The sequence below is a fragment of the Lepidochelys olivacea genome (assembly GCF_965140295.1).
Source record: "Lepidochelys olivacea isolate rLepOli2 genome assembly, chromosome: 9".
In the NCBI taxonomy this organism is placed as follows: Eukaryota; Metazoa; Chordata; order Testudines; family Cheloniidae; genus Lepidochelys; species Lepidochelys olivacea.
The window spans coordinates 43,497,185-43,518,211 of record NC_140419.1 but is presented as its reverse complement, the minus strand read 5'-3'; the positions used below and the strand labels follow the sequence as shown (position 1 = coordinate 43,518,211).

Sequence of the window (21,027 nt, the reverse complement as noted above, 5' to 3'; positions counted from 1 at the left end):
CACTGTTAAAAGCTTGTCAGGTTTCAGAGTAACAGCCGTGTTAGTCTGTATTCGCAAAAAGAAAAGGAGTACTTGTGGCACCTTAGAGACTAACCAATTTATTTGAGCATCAGCTTTCGTGAGCTACAGCTCACTTCATCGGATGCATACTGTGGAAAGTGTAGAAGATCTTTTTATACACATAAAGCATGAAAAAATACCTCCCCCCACCCCACTCTCCTGCTGGTAATAGCTTATCTAAAGTGATCACTCTCCTTACAATGTGTATGATAATCAAGTTGGGCCATTTCCAGCACAAATCCAGGTTTTCTCAACCCCCCCCCCCCCCCCACACACACACACACAAACCCACTCTCCTGCTGGTAATAGCTTATCTGAAGTGACCACTCTCCTTACAATGTGTATAAGCTTGTCAGTTATTCCATCGCTGGTCGATGCTGAGTGTCATGACGAAGCACTAAAAATCACAAGAAGCCAGAACACCACACACAATAGGCACAAAAATCACCTGAACTAAAATATTAAGAGCTAAATCATAGCACAGTGATACCTTAAACCCACTACATTTAAAGGAGCAGCATATCTGCTGGAAACCACAGAACACAAAGTGTCAGCCCAGAAGTGTGAAATGTGTGTGTCAAATTCTGCTAGGCTGAAGTGGAAGTTATGTGGCCCATAGGTGCTACTGTAATACAAATAAAACAACCCATTTTTACTCCCAGCCTTATATTGAGAAGCCTCCTTACTAATAAAATAATAATTTGGGGGAGTTTTATTTAAATCAAATGTAACTTTAAATATTGAGGGCCAAATTCGGCCCTGCCTTACAATGCAACAGAACTGAAGTCATATTTTGCTTTGCAACCACAGAGAAAGTGACTCATTAAATTTTGCATAAAAATACAGGTTCTTCTGGATGAGATCTGTCTGAATTTGTTTTAATCCTTTTGTGTGTACTTTATGCAAGTTCAGTATTCCCGATTATGGAATTTGCACTATATACAGTCATGATGGATATTCACGGGTTATGTATTGTATTCATAGCGATAGCAGACGCCATTAAGGTCAATAAAAGGAATGGTGATAGAATATAGATAAAAATATCTTGGTGATTCATAAAATATATATTTTCCAGAGGAAAAGCAAGAAGGGACAGAGAAAAGAGGAGTAACTGAACACAAAGAGAAAATACTGGTGCAGACACAAAACATTTTAAAAAGAGAGACGCACATTCCCTCTCTCAAGTGTGCAATTTTTAAGTAAATTCAAAAGGTTAAGAAAGTCCCTAGAAGAAAAACTGCCTAAAATGAGTGGTTTTACGAATTAACAAAAAAAAAATGTAAAAATAAAACTTCTGGAGATCAGGCAAATCCTGAGTGTGACCAACGTTAGGAAATGTTGCAAAATCTTCCCTTTTCAAAAAAACCTTTCCCCCATTAAAAAAAAAAAAGACACTCACAACAGTGACTCCTCTTTCCTAGTCTTACCCCCTAACCAAAAAAAAATGAAATTAATACAAATACTTAAAAAAAAACCCAACACCACTGTATCCCAAGCAGAGTTTTGACCTCAAAAGGGAGAAGTGCCAGAGACTCCATCAGGGACTTGGCTATTGCGATTGATTGTACTTGGAAGGTGTGATAGATATGGCAATTTCCTGCATATCCTTGGGAGACTTTGTTGAATTAAGATTAAGTACCTTTGGGCTCTGTTGTATAAACTGTAAAGTTTATGTAATATTGTGGGCCAGGATCGCATGTAACCTCTCTAGGGGAGAGATGTGAAGTGAGCGCTGGGAGTTCAAAGGACTATATTGAAAATGTTCCAGACAAGAATGGACTTTGGGGAAAATATATGTGAAGTGGATTTCCTAGGGTATACCTAGGGACAGATGAATGCAAAGTCCTCACATCTAGTTATGCAAAAACCCAGCATTTTCCAGCTACATGAGGAGGACTGGGTCATGGTCTGTGGATTTATGCTGGAGATAAAAGGCTCAGGCAGTATAAGGAGACAGCCAAATTGCCCAGCCTGGGTTCTGGTTCTGACTTTGAGACAGTCACGAACTTGTAGCCAGGAACAAAACCCAGTTGTAAGTTTTCAAAACCAGATACCTCTCAGAGCCTGAGACTGGAGTTAGGATGACCTCTCGTAAGTTTATTAGCATGTATGTAGGTTTTAAATATGCTTTCACCTAAGAAAAACTGTGCTTGTGTTAACTTATAACTGTGGGCAATACAGTGGTCACAGCCTCTGGGGAGAAAGCAAAATGCAGATGAGCATTTAGGTTGCCAGGTTTGCTGGGGCCATCACGGTGTAAATTCAGGGAGCTGTGTGGCCTTAAAATCCTGCTCTGAAGGGAGCAAGACGCAGGCTTCTGCCCAAGACAGGTGACAGCTGGAAGCCAGAAACTACTGTGGGTGCCCTTGAGGGACCATGAGAGGGAATACAGGTGCAGTTGGCCTGAAATTGTGACAGAAGGCACTTAGCTACTATGGTGGTGGGCAGCAGGATACACCCTTAAGACAGATATCTTTAACATCTCCATTCTTTTCAATACATAAAAAGAAAAGGAGTACTTGTGGCACCTTAGAGACTAACCAATTTATTTGAGCATAAGCTTTCGTGAGCTCACAAAAGCTTATGCTCAAATAGATTGGTTAGTCTCTAAGGTGCCACAAGTACTCCTTTTCTTTTTGTGAATACAGACTAACACGGCTGCTACTCTGAAACCTTTCAATACATACTTTGTTTGAGAAATATAAATATGGTTTAACTTTAAAAGTACAGCAAGTGAATAAAAAGAAAGATTAAAAAAGAAGATTTGTGTTACTAACTACAGTTAATAGGGATTTTCAAAAGCGCCCAAGGGTATGTCAATCCTGCCAGGAAAAACTTGGGCACCAAGTCTCAGAGCTGAGGTCAATTCACTCTGGCTTGGGCTGCAGGGCTAAAAGTAGCAGTGTAAAAATTCCCACTCAGGCTGGAGCCCAGGCTCTGAGACCTTACCCCTTGCTGGGCTTCAGAGCCGAGGCTCCAGCCTGAGTGAGAACATCTACACTTAGCCCTGTAGTCCGAGCCTCACCAACGCAAGTCAGTTTGAGACTGAGACTTGGCACCACAGTTTTCTCTTTGCGATGTGGACATACCCATTGTCGGCCAAAAGGCAATAAGACTTTTGCTTCTAATTCATTTACACACTTTTCGAAATCCCACCCTGTGTAACTAACATTTGATCTCTGACAAATAACGAAAGAATAGGACTCCAATTCTCCAAGGGGAACCATATGCACAGATTTCAAGTGGGATGCTGTGCATTTGGATCCATTTGGAGAATCAGGCCCAACGAGAGCAATACTTGTTAGTATTTCTGCTTGTTTGGCTTTTACAGACTAATTAGTGCATGAATATGAATATGGAAAACATAAAAAGTGCACACTATTGTTACTCAGGATGCTGGACTCTTCCCCTTAGCTCCCATAGCCCCTCTGCACAGAGGTGTTCTGAACCCCTGCTCTGAGAGCCCTGGAAGGGCTCAGATTCACAGTGTATGGAGTTTGGGAACTAAAACCCTTCATGCCAGCTCCGTGCCCATCCTGTAAAACTGAAACATGACATTTCTGTATGTTATGCACATTACAGACCCATGCAAAAGGCCAGAGGATTTGAACCAAAGCAGCTATCTGGAAGAATCTAATGTCTCCTTAAGAAAGCTTTAAGAAAGCCGTAGGAAGCCCCAAGGGAAGCGGCTCTCCTGGAATTCCTCACTCAGTAAACTCCCTGGATGAATGCTGCGGGAAGCTGATGATTAGGTCTGCTGATTCAGAGCTGAAAGGATATAAAAGGCATTCTTAAAAAGCAACAGCACAAAGACCCTGAAAGTTAAGAACTTGATGTAAAACACAAAGCATTAAAAGATCAACAAAATGATCCTTAGTCTCCTAATGATACTTTTAAGTCAGTATTGTTATCATATACCAAGCTTGGCAGCTCTCTCTTATTTAGTATTAGCCTTGGGGGAGAACCTTTAGCCCAATTATAGAACTCTAATATAAGCTTTCTGTACTCTACATTCCTTGGTGCTGAGATTAATTAGAGCTGATTAGCACTGTCCTGAAGACTTTAATAATGCTGGAAATATGATAATAAATTCATCCCATTACATCTTAATGTAAAACACAGTCTCCATCAGTAAGGCATACGGATGGGGAAAGAAAGCACTGAGTGGCAAACTGCATTAACACTGCTGAGACAGGCTCAGGAATATATATCAGATTTCAGATCCATAGCTGCCAAGAGTGCTGGGCAGGTGACTTACTAACACAGCAATCTGTTCTGTTTGATAAGGACATCACAACCACATGATTGCTCCTAGAGCTGAGATGGCTATGCTTCCCTTAAAAAAAAAAATCTCCTCCATCGTGAACAGTCACTAAAATAAAGATACTCTTTTCAAATTATGGAGGTAAACGAAAGGAAGAAAATTGATCAGTTATGTCATTTCAGTGACTAGCACCCATTAAATTCTCTCTAGATGGTGTATATGCTTTTTCTAAACTTGCTGCATATTTACTGTACCATCTTGTATACCACTGCGGAACAGGAAAAGACCATGCCTTGTGCTACACTTGTGGCATGGATTCTTCAGTGCTGCTCAATGGTTTGTAATGTCCTACTGAAATGGTCTGTCAGTCAGTCAACCATGGTGCAAGCATACTGCACAGTCACTGACACAGGAAAGCCATGTGAAACATCGATCAGAAAATATTTGTTGAAAGCTATTTTTGAAATTCACTGTGACCATGTTCATTGAGTATATAGGTTCCCCTTCAACAAGCCTTTGAGCTACCCTCGCATCATGGCAGTACACTGTCAGGCTGTTCAACAGAGACTGGGGACGCTGAGGAGCTGAGCAGTAGCCAGCAGACCTTTCATCAGTACAATCCACAAAAACCATTCTGAAAATGCACTTGAGAGAGGGACAATAGGAGTGCTACAGAGCTGGCAATATAGTGATTCATCTCCGTACCCTATGTGACAGGGTCGGGCCAGATGGCTATGGGAGATTGATTTTTTCTTTTTTGGTTTATCACGTTTATAAAAGTGACAGCACAGCAATGGATTCAGATAGCTCCTCTTGGTGTTTTGAAGTTCATTCCCACAGTGGGCTGCGTGACCTGCAGGTTGGACAGACTGCCAAAGTCCAGCAGCTTCAGCATTTCCCTAGTATCTGGGTCAACTTCAATGATCTCCTGGTCAAGGGCAAAGACCTCAGGGACATAGTTATCCCTCCTCTCTCTCTCCTCTTCCTGCAGTTTGATGGAGATACCTCTGACAAGCTCCCTCTGAATACGCTTCATCAGATGGGTGACATACCCAGCTATCTTGTTGCGAAGTTTCTTGCTAGGGATGATGGCACTCTCTTCACACACCCGTTTGTTCATGTGGAAGTCATTCCTAGCCGGGTGTAGTACTTTTCAATGATGACCCAGGCCGCCTTTTTCACGGTCTTTGTTCGCACACATCCCATATATTAGCCCCAGGTTAATAGGTCCCTTTTCCCTGGGTAAGGTAACAGGGAAGGTTGTTTTTTGTTTTTTTGGTTTTTTTTTTTTTTTAGGAGTTGAAGAACTTTATTGGCATTAGCTGTTCTTATTGTTGGACGCACTCTGTATCATTGGCTTATCTCCTTGATTATACATATTGTGACAGGGTCAGGCCAGATGGCTACAGGAAAGTAATAGAAGGCAGATATATTAGCAGCAGGTTAAGTAGGTTCCTTTTCCCTGGGTAAGGTAACAGGGAAGGTTCCAGAACAATCAGGAACTTTCTAGAAACAATTAAGGCAGACAGGCTGATTAGAACACCTGCAGCCAATCAAGAAGCTGTTAGAATCAATTAAAGCAGGCTAATCAGGGCACCTGGGTTTAAAAAGGAGCTCACTTCAGTTTGTGGTATGTGTGCGAGGAGCTGGGAGCAAGAAGTTGAGAGTGAGATGTACTATTGGAAGACTGAAAAGTACAAGCATTATCAGACATCAGGAGGAAGTCCTGTGGTGAGAATAAAGAAGGTGTTGGGAGGAGGCCATGGGGAAGTAGCCGTGGGAGTTGTAGCTGTCACACAGCTGTTACAGGAGCCACTGTAGACAGCTCTCCAATCCACAGGGCCCTGGGCTGGAACCTGAAGTAGAGGGCGGGCCCGGGTTCCCTCCATTCCCCCCCCCCACAACTCCCTACTTGATACCAGAGGAGTTGAACTGGACTCTGGGTTTCACCAACGGGGAATGTCTCTGGCCCGTTCCCTGATCCACTAGGTGGATCAGCCGAGACTGCGGGGATTGTTCTTCTTCCTTTCCCTATGCTGGCCTGTGATTAGGCTAACTGAGTGAATGGCAGATTTGAGCCACAAAAGTGGCCAAACTGAGTGCTGCCGTGAACCTCTGAGGCGAGAAAATCCACCAATAAGCGCAGGACCCACCAAGGCAGAGGAGGAACTTTGTCACACCATCTAGTTTTCCATAAGGTCACTGATCACCATGGTATCAGAGCACCTCGGTATCTTGTGATCAGCTTTTGGAATTGAGCATCTTACTAGCTATACATGTACTTCCACTTTATATGCACCATTCCCAGCTCGGTAGAACTGTTTTCTAATCACTGCCTTACATTTTAACATTGAGACACTTCATTCACTTAAAACATATCACATGGCCCTCATTGAGGGCCACGTCCATTCCAAACACCAGGACAATCCTGCTGAACAGGAAACAGCCAGACCGTCACATGCCTGTTCCTGTCTCTTCATCTCTACCGTGAACAGACTGTGGGGTGGGAGGAGAGTGGATGAAAGTGCCCGGCCAGCCTTTGACTCTACCACAGTAAACGGAAAGCATGCACAGTGCTCAGTTCCTAAGGTGTGCACTTATTGATGGAACAGGACAGTTCTATTGCACATGCGCAGGCTGCAGATTTCAAAGGCTCAATTTTGCATTTCAAGTCAAGCAGAGTGACTAATCCTCAGGGTGCCATGTACATGCTATACTTCAAATGTCAAACTACAGCTGGTTTGCAGCAATACAGGGTAAAAAAAAAGGGGTGGTGAGATTGTGTTTCGGGTTGTTTTGTTTTGTTTTTTGGAAGGGAAAAGCATTTTTCTCACATTTAACTAAAAATAAAATAGCTCAAAGGATTTTGCTCAAACTAAGAAAAACAAATCACTTTCAGGCAGAGACCAATTATGGTAAATTTCAACCCCAAATATGAATGTTTTGGAAAGTTATGAAACCAAGGGCTCCTATTGGACATTTTCTGCAATCTTAAAAATACTTAGCATGCACAAATGTGAAACTGCTATTATAAAATACACCCCAGCAGCAGCAGCAGCCTAAAGCTATATGACCAGATCTTCAGTTGGTATAAATCACCATAGTTTTATTGAAACCGGAGGAGCTGTGACTATTTATGTCAACTGAGGACTTGGACCAAAGGTCAACTGAACTCAAAGAGATTTTTGCCACTGGCATCAGGAGAACCAGTTTTTAGAGGTATATGCATAGGTCCCTGAATGCAAAAATAAGGCAGAGTGTTAGGAATGAAATCTCCATGAATCTAAATCAAAATGCACCCCCACTGAAAGGTAAAATATTCACTTTGGTGCACAAGCATTTAACCACACAATTTTCATTAACATCAACAGGACAGAAACAGCCAGTGCTCTGCGATGTTTTCAAACCCCTAAGGGTACTGCAACAGCCATGTTCTGAAGTCAAAGGCCGGATCTTCAGTTGGTGTAAACTGCCCTAGCTCTAGTGATTTCAATGGAGATAGGCCGATTTACACAAGTTGAGGCTATAGTTTTTATGGTTTAAAGTAGTCCTGTGTTGGCACTATCAAAAAGCCAGCTCTGTGTAATCTCTCTGTTCTGCTATATTTTGACAGGCTTTTTAAGCAGTATTTCCAAACAAAACCCTAATCCAAAGCCCAACTTTTAATATTGTGCAAACTTTCCCAAAGACTCCTAGACTTAGTAATACAGGAAGGTGTGAACTAAGTACCTTGCATTCAAATCTGGCTGGGCTGAACAGCAGCCAGTGTTGTGTCCTTCTTGGGACTCATCCATGTTGGGCAGCTGTTGCCTCAGCTCCAGGAAAGGTCAGCAATCAGGAAAAACCAGTTTAGATTAGGAGGCTAAACCCAAACGAAAAAAGAAATGGAACTATGGAACACTGCTCCCCAAATGATTACCTCCCGCAGACACAAAGCCTAAATTAATACAGCAGCACTACAGAAAGTGCATCCCCCGCCATCCCATACTGGACCCTGCAGAGATGTTAAACTGGACAAAGGAATTGCACAAAGGTATAGGCAGAGCCATCACAAATGTCCACGCTGGTGTTGTACCCGGCTACGACAAGCAATACAGGCAATTGGGCACATATCCCAAGATTTCTAGCACCATACTGCACTGTGCCACTGCTCACATTCACAGGGTATTGTGGGAGAGCTTAGCTGCTCACTCTAGGAACTGTGGGAGGAAATGGTTTCCTGACAGGACCCAAGCTGGTATGCTGTTATGTTCCCTAGGGATAGATCCCATTCACCCCAATAACTGGGATTGACAGCTGCGGCCTTTTGTGGAGACAATGATTCTTTTTCATGCTAGATGCAATGCCCCTCACCAAAGCACTGAAATCAGTTTTCAGATCTGACTCTCTTCCTTTCACAGAAACCCTATTGCAGAGATTCAAGGATTGCCCCACACAACAACAACGACTCTATCTCAGACTTTGCCATTAACAATAAATTGGGTCTGGCCAGGACTGAGGCAGCAGCTGACTGCAAATTGCAAAATACTCCTCTTGAGGGCACTACCCAGGGTATGAAATTAAAGAATACATGGGCAGTACTCCTTATCTTCCTCAGCTTTCCCACTTTCAGCTGGGATCTGAGCCACAGTGACACTAAGTCATGCCTCAGTTTCTCCAATTTCAGCTGGGATCCTGGCCACAACACTGATCTGTGCCTCTGCTTTCCCGTTTTCAGTGGCCCTTGGCTCCTGTCCCTATGTTCCCTCTCTGAGTTGGATCAAAGGTGTTTGATTTGTAACATTCTGCCTACTGGGGAAACCCACACACTGACTGCTGTTCTCACCCCAATCCCACATCCATGCATGACTGCCAAGGGACCAATGGTACCCCTTATTTTCCAGACACTAGTACCTGGGAAATTCCAGGTTATTGATGCAAAACTCTGGGAATATCCCTTCCTCTCCCATATTCTTCTTCTTTTCCCTACAGGCCTGTGGTGGTGAGGGTAGAGCCCAGTCAGCCCCCCAACTCTCTAAGAACCACTTAAAGTCCACTTCCAGTCAGAGAGCTATGGAAAGTGATTGGAGGACCATCAGGTCTCGACTGGTGTGACCGCACATCTTCACAAGTACCTTGGTATAGCAATATACCTTAACAGCGATCTCCGGGTCTGCCCTATCAGCTATAGCTCAGAGAGCGGTAGCTACCTTTCCACGTAGCATGGACAGAGGTGTGCAGATGTGTGAACATGGATCATGTTAAGGTCAAACCCGTGGTTGAGCCCAAGTTAAATCTGCCATGAAGACAAGCTCCAAGACATAGGCTGAACTTCCCTGCCTCCAAACATTATAACATGCCTTTAAAAGACAGGGAAAAGGACTCCCTATTTGCAACCCCACTTCCCAATACCCTAGAGTGGAGCTTTACCAGTTTTGTCCCTTCCCAGAGCATAGCAACAGGACAGGTATGGTGGAAACGCAAAAAGACAAGGAGTACTTGTGGCACCTTAGAGACTAACAAATTTATTTGAGCATAAGCTTTCGTGAGCTACAGGTCATGGGGCCATCCACCAGTTAGAGCGCCCCCTAGCCCCCAGGTGTGAGTAAGCCGAGTTTCTGCCTCTCTAGTGCCACTTCTAAATGTTCAGGGGTACCCTTCTTCTGAAGACTTGGCCCTACAGCCAGGTTGCACACCATTGCAGCTCCTTCAGGGGACCTCAGTCCCACATCCAAAATATATACATCAACCACTTTACTCAAACTGTCTACAGGACTTCTTTCTTGGGCTTTCCACAACATAAACCCCTCACTCAATACTTGCTCAATTATTTCCCATTCTGAGTAACTCCCCACCAAAGTCCTGTTCCCATCTCTTAGTCCCTTCCAGGGACCTATTTTAGGCTGCCCACAGAGAGAGTGTCTGAGTTCCTTCCTGGCTCTTTTGGGGGCTTCAAGTTCTCCTCCTGCCCCCTTCAGGCTTTGCAGGCTTTCTACTGAACCAGGAGCCTCAGCGTGCTGCTACTCGGGTCTCCCATTTCCCAGCCTGCCTGTCTGTTCCTCTCTGAGGGCTTCCTCCTTTATAAGTCTGCTCTCTTTCCCAGGTGTACCAAGGCCAATCCCAAAGAAGACCAGAAACACCCCTTACCCAGGTTTTGCAAGGCTGTCCTAACAAAGAACCTCTCCATTTCATCAGTTCTTTCATGGGTCCTGTTCCTTTTTACATAAACTTCCCTGAGGGAGGGAGAGGGTTTACCCTTTCAGGCACAGGACCCTGAACCAGCCCTGTGACAGGCATCTGGTGCACCTCACATACAACTAACCACCACAAAGTCCCTTGGGGAGTTGAGCAGTCTTGAGGCTTTTGTGGAGGTATTTTTTAGGGCTGTGAAAAAAATCATATAAAAGTACATTAAAAAAAAAGTCAGCTGTGTACTAGTGTCACTACTCCCAGTTTATTATGAAATACTGAACAAGTACCATTAGTAGTCACTATGAGCAACCAAACAGCTTTGATAGCGTCTATACTCATTTGACTTATTGCTTCAGTCCAAACACATTTTTACACTGGACACTCGTTCCACTGGACTATTTGTTCCTGGTAAACACAGAACAAATTCCACTCATATAGCAAAATGCCTAGAACAAATGTTCTGTAGTTATAAACCTGGGATATTTAAGATGTCCTAGAAAAAATTCCTGGGACACCATATGAAAGAGTGGGTCTGTCCCAGGAAAAACCAGGATGCATGGTCAATTTAGTCACAATAAGAAACAAATAGGATACACTTACTAGCCAACAGGAAATGCCAGCCCATCACCAGCTACCTCTGATGGTCCCAAAACACCCACCACCCCAGGATCTCAATCTCATGCTGATCAACATAAGATCTAAAGTCAGTAAGCCTCTTTGCCATTCACGACTTGCTTGACCTGGTCTGCATCACATAAACCTGGTTGGTTGACACTGAGGACTGATGTTAGTGTGCTCTCACTCTCTCTTCCCCTTTGCCCCCCAGAATATTCGTCAGACACACAGACTTAGGGAGAACAAATCTGGAGGTGGAGAGGTCAGCCCATTCTTTTTCAGGCTGAACTGTAGGGAAAACTTGCTTAAATCAAAGCCTTTAACATTTGTATTGTGATAGGACCTCCAAGCCAGCCAAGTCCAGGATCCATTGTGAGAAGTACTGTACAAATATACAGAAAATGGCAGTCCCTGCCTCAAAACTTAAAAGTCTGAAGAGTTTCAGAGTAGCAGCCGTATTAGTCTGTATCCGCAAAAAGAGAAGGAGTACTTGTGGCACCTTAGAGACTAACAAATTTACCTGAGCATGAGCTTTCGTGAGCTACAGCTCACTTCATCGGATGCATGCAGTGGAAAATACAGTGGGGAGATTTATATACACAGAGAACATGAAACAATGGGTGTTACCACACTATAACGAGAGTGATCAGGTAAGGTGAGCTATTACCAGCAGGAGAGAAAAAACAACCTTTTGCAGTAATAATCAAGGTGGGCCATTTCCAGCAGTTGACAAGAATGTGTGGGGAACAGTAGGGGGGGGGAAATAAACATGGGGAAATAGTTTTACTTTGTGTAATGACACATCCAATCCCAGTCTTTATTCAAGCCTAATTTAATGGTGTCCAGTTTGCAAATTAATTCCAATTCAGCAGTCTCTCCTTGGAGTCTGTTTCTGATGGTTTTTTTGTTGTAATATTACCACTTTTAGGTCTGCAATCTAGTGACCAGGAGATTGAAGTGTTCTCCGACTGGTTTTTGAATGTTATAATTCTTGACGTCTGATTTGTGTCCATTTATTCTTTTACGTAGAGACTGTCCAGTTTGGCCAGTGTACATGGCAGAGGGGCATTGCTGGCACATGATGGCACATATCACATTGATAGATGTGCAGGTGAACGAGCCTCTGATAGTGTGACTGATGTGATTATGCCCTCTGATGGTGTCCCCTGAATAGATATGTGGACATAGTTGGCAACGGACTTTGTTGCAAGGATAGGTTCCTGGGTTAGTGATTTTGTTGTGTGGTGTATGGTTGCTGGTGAGTATTTGCTTCAGGTTGGGGGGCTGTCTGTAAGCAAGGACTGGCCTGTCTCCTAAGATCTGTGAGAGTCGTCCTTCAGGATTGGTTGTAGATCGTTGATGATGCGCTGGAGAGGTTTTAGTTGGGGGCTGAAGGTGATGGGTAGTGGCGTTCTGTTGTTTTCTTTGTTGGGCCTGTTGGTAACTTCTGGGTACTCTTCTGGCTCCGTCAATCTGTTTCTTCACTTCAGCAGGTGGGTATTGTAGTTGTAAAAATGCTTGATAGAGATCTTGTAGGTGTTTGTCTCTGTCTGAGGGGTTGGAGCAAATGCGGTTGTATCGTAGAGCTTGCTTGTAGACAATGGATCATGTGGGGTGGTCTGGATGAAAGTTGGAGGCATGTAGGTAAGTACAGTGGTCAGTATGTTGCCGGTATAGGGTAGTGTTTGTGTGACCATCGCTTATTAGCACGGTAGTGTCCAGGAAGTGGATCTCTTGTGTGGACTGGTCCAGGCTGAGGTTGATGGTGGGATGGAAATTGTTGAAATCATGGTGGAATTCCTCAAGGGCTTCTTTTCCATGGGTCCAGATGATGAAGTCGTCATCAATGTAGAGCAAGTAGAGTAGGAGCAGTAGGAGACGAGAGCTGAGGAAGTGTTGTTCTAAGTCAGCCATAAAAATGTTGGCATACTGTGGGGCCATGCGGGTACCCATAGGAGTGCTAGCAGGTGGATGAGAGAAGCAAATGGAAACACTTTTGCAATCTTGGTAGACTCTTCTATCAGCCTTAAAGATTCTTAGAACTTTCAGCATTGCCAACCCCCAGTAATCAAAAATCATGAGTCGGGCCCACTCCCCAAAATAGCATATTGACTTAAAAATCATGAGATTATTTTTTTAAATAATAAATTTGGGTTAGTTTTATTTGCCTTTTGATTTCTGAGGCCTCATTCACGTATTCAGGCTTTCCTCCACAAAAGCTAGAAACATACATATTTAAAAGATGAATGCTGTGATTTTCATGTAATTACACAACTCCAGTAGCTGAGGCTCTAAGAAAAACCAGCAAATATCATCAGACTCTTAATCAAATTGCAAAAGTTGGAAGCACTGAATTTTTAAAAGGATTTTAACTATATATTCAAGTAGACAAGGCTCTCAAAGTAAATTAAGCCTGCCAAATGGCATGTTTGCATTATCCAACAGTCAATAGTTGACTTACCAATGTTTAAAATGCATACAGTGATTTCTGTGAGGATCATTTGTGCCACAAGTAATCAGGGAACTCAACAGTCATTACAACAGATTAATTACCAGACAACCTTGCTCATTTGCAAAAATGAGTGGAAAATCCATTGTGGATTACTGTGATTAGCAAAATGGATCTAAACCTGTAAAATTTCACACATATGAGCAAAGCAGAGACTAAAGTAAGGGCAATTGCAATGGGGTGCAATTTCCCCTCTTCTGCTAAAGCAGCGGGAGAGGTCTACTCTGCCTGCTCTTCCATGGATCCTCCTTCTCTTGGACCAATACAGAGAGCTCCCAGATCTGTTTCAACCTACTTCCACCATTGTGCCAAAGCAATCCCTATATTAACCCTATCAATATAAAGATTACATAAATTATGTTAAAAAAACAAGTTGCAAAAGCCAGCCTTCGAGAGTTGTGAAATGCCAGAATTAAGGTTTCCTGTGCCATTCAGGTACCCTTGTGCATAGGCTTTAATCACACAGTCTGAAAGGACATGATCACATACTATTTTTTGCACAGGACCTATCACATTCTATGTGACATTAATTCTGGAATTTCTAACTTTTGAGCACTTGACTTCACACACTAACTTTCTTCTAATGGAGATTTTTGGATGTGATTTCTTCTGTTTTCTCTAAAGCTTTAAAATTGAAAAAAAAATCCATATCATGTGGAATCTGGACCCCCACATGGGTCAGCAGCAGAGCTGGGATTTTTGTATCCCCTGCCAAATTTCAATTCCCTGCTCCAAGGCATGGAGCAGCTAGAGCTGTTCATGGAAGTGGTTTATAAGAAATTTTTTTAATATGGGAAAAAATGTATTTTCCCTTAGCTTTGGTCTCAGAAATGGCTGAACCATTTCTGCGGAAATTCCATGCTGCCCCCACACAAAAACAAAACAAAACAAAAACAAAAAAAACAACAACCAAGCAGCCTGAGGCAGACACCTGGCATAGAAAATCTCACATTGAACGGTTAACATTTGATGAAGTTATAAGCCTCTGAAAAGAATATTTCATAATGGGAAGTGTGGGACGGCCTTGAAATATACGTAGTGCTGCCTATAAATAGAGTCAAAGGATTTTCATTCCAGTGAGTTTTCCCTACATGTGAGCCTGGGGGGGAATGGAAGGGATAGTCCACCTCCAGATTTGTCCTCCCAGCGAGTGGTGCTGAATAGCTTAAGCCTGGCTAGATGAAACGAGCTAATACCAGGGCCAGCCAGCCAAATGTTTGTAGTGCAGAGCAATTCAAGCGACTCATGAGTGATGACTGTGGATGGTGAAGGGCTTACCAACCCTAGATTTCATGAGACTTCGATGGAGTTACAGTGACTTACTCCAGCTGAGGAGCAGACTCCTGTGTATTGCAACAGCAGTCATGTGCAAAGTGAGCAGAAAAAGCAGCATGTTATTTCTTGTAATACTAAGATGTTTCTTTAAGTTTCCCATAACATTTGTCATGAGACAAATTCCCAGAACTGTGACAAATCAGCTGAAAAAGTCTAAATTCATTCTTGCTATTCTAGGTCCCTCTGTATCCACAGCAGAAATACTATCCTTTGACATATTTAAAAAGCGCACACACTCTTTCTTACAGCGGCACAATAAATCTCTCTCTCTCTCTCTGTGCTTTTCAGGACTAGTGTCAACTAATGGCATTATATTTCATCTCTCCAGTGTGGGAGGCATACCACTGTCACAGTGCACCAAGAAAAGTGCCACAGGAAATACATTCAGTGGAAATTCTAAACTGAAGCACACATGTCTCTTTCCACGGATTAGTGTTTATAGCAGAGTTGAAGCTTTGATTTTTAAATGAAAGAAGTAAATTTCTAGCTAGGGTGACCAGATAGCAACTGTGAAAAAATGGAACATGGGGTGGGGGGTAAGAAAAAGTCCCCAAAAATGGGACTGTCCCTATAAAAATGGGACATCTGCTCACCCTATTTCTAGCCCCTCTACTTGCAAAGAAAACTCTCAAGTGCAAATCAATGTAGGTCTTTCTAGTGCAACAGGGAGACAAAATGAAATCGCTTTGAGAGGTGTGAACTGCTTCATTCATTTCAACTCTGAAGCCAAATAATAATTCAGATGTTAACACTCTTTTACCACTGACAGACAATCATTTCAGTAGGTTCTCCCTGCTAATCACATCACTTGCTGTGATAGGATTCATTTGAGGGGGCAAGCGATGGAAAACAATTTTCAAGCTACATATGAGTAAAAGTTCTTTTTTTGTCATTTTTTTCTCCTTTTGGTCCTCAGCATAGGAAATATATGAGAAGAGTCAGGGCTAAAAGGGAGGTGAACACAGAAGATATTCTAAAGCAACTGGAATATCTCTGGGGTTGGATTGGAAGCTTTTGTGGGGGGTGGGAGGAAATGATCTCTAGGGGGAAAGGACAGATCTCAGGGAAGTGATGGAAGACTATTTTCCCCAGAAAAGGTAAAGCTCACTGATGTTAAGTCTAAGGGTAGGATTTTCAAAATTAGCTAGTGATTTTGGGGGCCTCCGTTTTTGGTGAAAACCTTAGAGGCATAATATTCAAAAAATGCTGTGCACCTAGAGGGATCAAGTTTGACACCCAAAATTTGAGACACCCCAAATCACTAGCCACTTCTGAAGACCTTGGCCATTCGTTATTTGAAGCTAATCACCAAAGATAAATATAAATGTACTGAACAGTTTATCAATGTATTAGTGTTTTATTTGGAAGGAATATACTGTAAAAAAAAAATCCAGATTTTCCAAAGTTGTTAATTAAATTCCAGGGGTCATCTGTTTGTTTGTTGGGGTTTTTTGGAAGAGGGGAAGGAGGAGGAGGAAATTCTGCAAAATCTGGAGGAATTTCCACAGATTTCCAATGACCCTAATCAGGACCTTTCTACACCAATAACATCAGCAATCACACCATACTGAACTAAAAATCCACAGCTGATTACAAACAAGTTTCAAGGACTCTCTCTGTATGTGGCTGATTCTTAGTTGATCATGCCACTGTAACTACTTGGAATAGCAGGTAACAATGGCCCAGTGTAGCAAACTCTCTGGGCTTGGTTTACCACTGCATTACTCCAGTTTTTTTGCCAGTGTAATTCCATTGAGATCAGATGGAATGATTGATGTAAAACTAGAGTAACACAGTGGCGAATTCGGCCTATTGTGTCTAAGATAACATAAGCCCACAGCAGACAAAATGGGTGAACACACAGCCAAAGATGCATAAATGTGTTCATCATTCATGATACATAAATTTATTCATATCGCAACTCTTAAGAGCCCCAGTTGTGGACCACGCCTCCCTTCTGCTAGATGCTTTACAAACACAGAACAAAAAGATGTTCTCTGCTCCCAAGAGTTTACAGTCTTAGTGGAGTTGATTAGAGATTAATGACATTCAAAATGGCTACACGATACATAAATAAATGCTTGCAAATGTTGGCTCAGCAATTTGGCATGACACCTTAATCTACACCTTAGAGTAGAGCATTGGTAAATGAGGAATACAGATGACAGAGCAGAGCACCTTGCTCTTGGTTGTGCTATGTTGAAAGGTGCTGTACAAATGCAAAAGACTATTGTGTAAGCAAAGCCATAAAGTTTGCTACAATATCATGAACCACTGCCTGGAAATACCATTTAACAGCCCTGATAGTCATTTCTAAGTAATTATACAACCACCACAGTGATCAGTTGCCTCTATGCTGTTTCAATTGTATGAGACACATTTCACACGAAGGACAGGAGGGAGGCATGTCCTTATCTTCTAAGGTTTTGGAAACACAGGTCCCAACCCAAGAACAATTCAAGTCAATGGAAAGACTCATTGACTTTGATATTCATTAGTCATTATATCAGATCCATAATTCTGCCTCTAGCTATATACAATTCTGAGTTATAACCATAAGAAAGAGGTAACTTCAGGTTACTATGTCCCTGAATTCAGTGGGTCTGGATCAGGCTGTTAATGAGGATTAGATCATCAGGGCCCTGAAAACCATGGGGCAGACCCTAGGCATGCAGAATCCAAGTTACTGTTAAAAAAATCTGCTAAGAATTATGCTTCTGTATCTCTTTAGTCACTTAGAAGATACAATACAGGACATCCACCCACATACTTTCACAGAGTTAATTGGGATTTTAGCTGCATGGAACCCATTAAAATCACTGAGAGGTCACATAAGACATAGGCTTGGCAGAGACCTTGTGGGTCAAGTCCAGTCCCCTGATATCACAGGGAACCCTGTGATACAATCCTGTTCATAAACATATTAAGCTAGGTCTTAAAACTAGCTAGATTATTTGCCTCTTCCCCTCCCCAGATCCTCTGTTCCAAATCCTCTGATGCTTAGAAACCTTCTTCTAATTTCCAGCCTAAATTTATTCATGGCCAGTTTATACCTGTATGTTCTTGCGCCAGCATTTTCCTTTAGTTTAAATAGCTATTCTCCCTCCCTTACATTTATCCCCCAGATGTATTCACAGAGAGCAATCACATCCCCTCTCAGTCTTCACTTTGTTAGGCTGAACAAGCCAAGCTCTTTTTAAAGATGGGGAACCTTAGCTTATCATGGAAGATAGGCTAAGGCCCCATGCAAAATTGTAGGTTTTGGGGCTAGTGATTAGTGTTGATGGGCAAAGGAGAGTTTTCATTTAACCTCATTTCAAGCTGTCCAAGAAGCAGCATGGTCCCATTGGAAGACCGTATTACCCATAAGACGAAGACTAAGTCCTGGTCTACACTAAGGGGTTAGGTCGCATTTAGCTGCATTAGGTCAATTTTAAAATGAATGCGTCCACACAAGCAACCCCGTTCCGTCAAATTAAACGACTCTTAAAATTGACTTCTGTACTCCTCCCTGGCAAGGGGAGTAGCACTAAAATTGACCTTGGTGGATCGAATTTGGGGAAGTGCGGATGCAAATCAACAGTATTGGCCTCCATTCTGGTATATGCTCCATAACGGTACATGCTCCATTCTGACCTCTCTGGACAGCACTTAGAACTCCAGTGCAGGAGCCAGGTACACAGGAAAAGCCCCGGGAACTTTTGAATTTCATTTCCTGTTTGGTCAGCATGGCGAACTCAGGAGAACAGGTGACCATGCAGTCCCAGAATCGCAAACGAGCTCCAGCATGGACCGAAAGGGAGACACTGGATCTGATTGTTGTATGGAGAGAAGCATCTGTGCAGGCAGAACTCCAGTCAAAAAGAAGAAATGCAAATATATTTGCCAAAATCTCACAGGGCATGTTGGAGAGAGGCTACAACAGGGACACACAGCAGTGCCACATGAAAGTTAAGGAGTTGAGGCAAGCCTACCAAAAGACAAAGGAGGCAAACGGTCCCTTTGGGTCAAGCCCCATACATGCCGATTCTGTGATCAGCTTCAAGGCCACTCTAGGAGGGGACCCTACCACTACCCCACCACTGTCCGTGGACACCTGCAAGGGGAGAGTCTCTCGCAACAGGGAGGAGGATTTTGTGGATGAGGAAGAGGAGGAGAATGTGCAGCAGGCAAGCAGTGAATCCGTTCTCTCCGGCAGCCAGGACCTTTTCATCACCCTGGAGCCAATACCCTCCAAAGGCGGGATCCCCAACCCTGAAGCTGGAGAAGGCACCTCTGATGAGTGCACATTTGTAACTACAGTACAGGGTTTAAAAACAATAGTGTTTAATGTTTGATTTGGCCTGAAGAATTGGGATGCATTCGCGGCCAACACAGCTACTGGAAAAGTCTGTTCACATGTCTGGGGATGGAGCAGGAATCCTCCAAGGACATCTCCATGAAGCTCTCCTGGAGGTACTCTGAAAGTATTCTGGAATCATTGCAGCACAAAGCATGGCAGCAAATGGTCCTGGGTTTTGGTCACATTCAAGCAACTTTCAGTCTATATCTCTCTGTGTTAGCCTCAGGAGAGTGATATCATTCATGGTCACCTGGTTGAATAGGGGAATTTTTTAAGGGAACAGTAAAAGGACCCCGTTCATGCTGGGCTGTTTGCGCTTGGCTAAAAGGGATCATCCCAGAGAACAGCCACGTGGTGGGGTAGGGGAAGGTGTGTGCTGCACATCCACCTGAAAACCACAGCCCCTCCTTTTAAATGTGAAACCCAACCCATTGCTTGCTATGGGAAAGGAGGGTGCTGCAGTTTGAAACCATTCCCACATATTATGTGTAAGAAGCCAACCCCACGTACCCTTTGCCTTACCATGGCTGCATGGAAACCAAATTCTGTTGCCCAGCCGTGTGTGATGTGTCACCATACCAGCAGGCGCTCAATATAAAAGGCAAAATGCAACCTTGCACCTAAAGCACATGTGCTGTCTGCTGTGAATTGCTTGATTCTCTGTGAAAAAGAGTCTCCCTTTTGTTCTCAGAAATGTATCACCTTAAATTTTACTCTCTTTTTTTATCTCCCCTGAGGTGCAAATGTTTCTATGCTCCCCCATCATCTCCGTCTCTGAAGTTATCGCAGATTAGAAGGTGAAAAAACCCGCACTTGCGATGACATGTTTTCCGAGCTTATGCAGTCCTCCCGCACTGATAGGGCACAGCTTAATGCATGGAGGCATTCAGTGGCAGAGGCCAGGAAAGCATCAAGTGAGCACAAAGAGCGGAGGCAGGAGCGCAAAAAGTGGAAGCAGGAGGTGATGCTAAGGCTAATGGGGGAGCAAACGGACATGATGAAGTGTCTAGTGCAGCTGCAGAAAAGCCAACAAGAGCACAGATCCCCTCCCCCCCCCCGCTGTATCCACTGTACGACCACCTGACCTCCTCCCCAAGTTCTATATCCTCCTCACCCAGATGCCCAAGAATGCGGCGGGGATAGGCTCCGGGCACCCAGCCACTCCAGAGGATGGCCCAAGCAACAGAAGGCTGTCATTTAAACAGTTTGCTTATTGTAGCCACACTACAAATCAGTGTGGCCTTGCCCTTCCCTCCTCCCCCACCCCACCCCGGCTACCTTGTCAGTTTTCTCCCTTTTTTTAGAAATAAAGAAAGAATGCATGGTTTCAAAACAATAGTTACTTTATTTCAAAGGGGGGACAGTGTTTGGCTTACAGAGAATTAAAATCAACAAAGGGGGCGGGTTTGCATCAAGTTGAAATACACATAACTGTCACACCGAAGCCTGGCCAGTCATGAAACTGGTTTTCAAAGCCCCTCTGATGTGCAGCACGCCTTGCTGTGCTCTTCTAATCGCTCTGGTGTCTGGCTGCTCAAAATCAGACCCCAGGCCATTTGCCTCAAATTCTCACCCCGCCATAAACGTCTCCCCCTTACTCTCACAGATATTATGGAGCACACAACAAGCAGCAATAATAATGGGAATGTTGGTTGTGCTAAGGTCTGATCTAGCCAGCAAACAGTGCCAGCGAGCTTTTAAACATCCAAAGGCACATTCTACCACCATTCT

General features: G+C 43.4%; 1 protein-coding gene and 1 pseudogene across 4 annotated transcripts in view; both read right to left on the bottom strand.

Annotated features, from left to right (window-relative positions):
• Window positions 1-21,027, bottom strand: part of LOC311526006 (glypican-5-like) — a 601,789-nt gene that overhangs the window by 560,174 nt on the left and 20,588 nt on the right. The gene's annotated exons all lie outside the window — the stretch shown is intronic.
• LOC311526622 (small ribosomal subunit protein eS17 pseudogene) lies at window positions 5,106-5,530 on the bottom strand (annotated as a pseudogene). The gene has a single exon. The product of its transcript is annotated as a small ribosomal subunit protein eS17 pseudogene (transcript).